The sequence below is a fragment of the Schistocerca cancellata genome, chromosome 6, assembly GCF_023864275.1.
Source record: "Schistocerca cancellata isolate TAMUIC-IGC-003103 chromosome 6, iqSchCanc2.1, whole genome shotgun sequence".
Lineage (NCBI taxonomy): Eukaryota > Metazoa > Arthropoda > Insecta > Orthoptera > Acrididae > Schistocerca > Schistocerca cancellata.
Window position 1 is genome coordinate 708,474,654 of NC_064631.1, and position 3,103 is coordinate 708,477,756.

Below are 3,103 nucleotides of genomic sequence, written 5' to 3' on the forward strand. Positions count from 1 at the left end.
TCGCATTGACGGCACTTTGAACAGTGGACGTTACATTTCAGATGTGTTACGACCCGTGGCTCTACCCTTTATTCTATCCCTGCGAAACCCTACATTTCAGCAGGGTAATGCACGACAGCATGTTGCAGGTCCTGTACGGGCCTTTCTGGATATAGAAAATGTTCGACTGGTGCCCTGGCCAGCACATTCTCCAGATCTCACACCAACTGTAAACACCTAGTCAGTGGTGGCCGAGCAACTGGCTCGTCACAATACGCCAATCACTACTCTTGAACTGTGGTATCGCGTTGAAGCTGCATGTGCCTCTGTACCTGTACACGACATCCAAGCTCTGTTTGACTCAATGCCCAGTCATATCAATGCCGTTATTACGGACAGAGGTGATTGTTCTCAGGATCTATGCACCCAAATTGCGTGAAAATGTAATGACATGTCAGTTGTTGTATAATATATTTGTCCAATGAATACCCGTTTATGATCTGCATTTCTTCTTGGTGTAGCAATTTTAATGGCCAGTAGTGTAAATTAAACATTTGGAACATCCTTTGTATCGTATTCTGCAATTTATGGTAGTCATTCCTACGTAAATGGTATCCAGCTTTGGCATTTAAGCTGCCTGCAGCTTGGAAGTGTTTGTGTTGAATGATGAGTTATTCAGATCTTCTTGGTTCAAATGGCCCAAAAGACTGAGCACTATGGGACTTAACATATGAGGTTATCAGTCCCCTAGAACTTAGAACTAACTAACCTAAAGACATCACACACATCCATGCCCGAGGCAGGATTCGAACCTGCGACCGTAGCAGTCGCGCGTATCCGGTCTGAAGCGCCTAGAACCACTCGGTCACCGCGGCCGGCAAATCATCTTGAAGAGTGTTCATTTTTATTCGCTATTCGGAAATCTTTTCTTTCAAAAAGTTTGTAACTTCATAGTTTTTTTTTTTCGTTTGCGTATGTTATTGTGAACCACGCCCTACTCTGTTCTGTAGTGTGGTCAGTATCATGCTTGTGCTGTGTTTATATGTAGTCTATTAATTTGTGTTTAATTTTTCTCTGTATTTTACTTTCAGTTTTGTAATATAGCCTGTCTATTGCTCCTGTGTGTCATAATAGTTCATAATTGTTTGATTGTTAGTATGTCCTCCTAATTTGTCTTATCGAGTGGCATCCTATTTAGTCTCTATAATTTGTGTCTCAATGCAGCTTGCTTTTGGTTGTGCAGATGATTGCATGTCTACTGCAGGATTGCGTCAGTGGCTGTGGGTTTTCTGAATAAATTGAAATTCATTTACCATTTTCCTCTGTTATTATGGCGTCAAGAAAGTTTGTGTTTCCTTGTATAAATAAAATTTTGTAGTTCTGTACAAGATTTATCTGTTTGCTTACGGTTCTTTATACAGAGACATTATGTCATCAACATGTCTGTGCCAGTACGTAATTTTGTATTTTTGCTCGTCTGCTGTTACTGTTGTGATGTTGTGAAAGATCTGTGAAAACACGGGCTAGTGCTCCTGTTATTGGGGATCCCATGGGAAAGAAGAAACGCAGTTTAGAATTTAACAATCCGTCAACGTTGAAGTCGCTATAGACTGAGCACAAGCTCTGACTGGGAAAGGATGTGGACGAAACTCGACCGTGTGTATTTCAAAGGAACGATCCCAGCATTTACCTCAATCGGTTTAGGGAAACGTAAATCTTGACAGTGGAGAAAAGAGCAGCAATCGATGACGAAATCCGTCGTTTTATTTCAGCAGATCTAGATTTCAGCTATTACATTAAGTCATCCTCAGTGCATATGAAACAGGTGACTTTAGTCCAAAGTGTCACGTAGGAAACAATATTGGTTGATGTACAACATAAAGATGTCTAACATGAACTGAGTTCATGATAGAATCCAGCTGAAATCTAGATCTGCTTTAATAAAACGACAGATTTCACTATCGAATACTGTTCTTTTCTCCATTGTCTACATTCGGCGATGGCTGCGCACAATAGGATCATATGGATTCCAGTCTAACTAAATATGGATGGCTGTACATGGATTTGAACAATTCTTCTACTGAATATGTGTCTAACTCTTTCCACTGCGCAACATCTCTTGATTTCCATGCGCAGACCTCACTTTGCAGATAACATTCCTTAGTGATGAATTCTTCCCGGGTTATCAGCCGAGTGGTGGCGTCGTCTTGTCGCAACGTTTCACTGAGTTTTGTACCTGTCATCTTCAGGCGAAGTCAGAAGATGATGGGTACGAAACTCTTTGAAACCTTGCGACAAGACGACGCCACCACTCGGCTGATACCCCGGGAAGAATTTATCAGTGGAATACGCCGAGAAAGGCTGCAGTCGCAAACATTCCATACTTTCTGGATCAACATTTCGCTTCGTCCATTTTTTAAGATCTCAGTTTTGGGTAACTGAAATAATTAAATAATGAACGTTCACTGACTACGACGACTACGAGCACGATACACATTTACAGCCTCATTTTGTTGTGATAGCAATGAAATGACTAATAGCTTCTTGTAATATAAGAGAAACAATTTCCATATTTTCACAATATGAACACGTGAAGTGTAATCGTTGTTAGTTGGTAAATAAGTATGTCCTTCCATCTTGACTTCATTCTTGTCAATTTGTTGTGAGACGTCACTCCTGATCACTTTGGTGGGCTCCTTATTGGCTATTGTGGACACTATTCTGATGTACGATGGAAAGAGGGGGGCTGCACTGTCCAGCCTGGATATGTTGTGTAGCGCTTACTACTTCCTTCTAAATTGGTTGTGGTCAAGGACTACCATGCTGTGTTAAGGGTCAGTGAATTTATCACGATGGCACTTGTTTTTCAGCACCTACTGGAAAGAACCTTTTAAGAAGGATTGGCAGATAGTAGTACTTACCTGACAAGCGTCATCAATGACAGCGAAAAATGACGGATGTAGTCTGCTCTTGAATATGATTGGCAGAAATCCAGGATGTCCCCCTCAAGCTCTCTCATAAAGGCCTTCAGTGTATTCTTTCCACCTACCCGTTCTCTCCTCCACAACATTGGAATTCCCATTGCACTCAATGATACCGTCCTTGCTTTTAATTTCACCAAAGG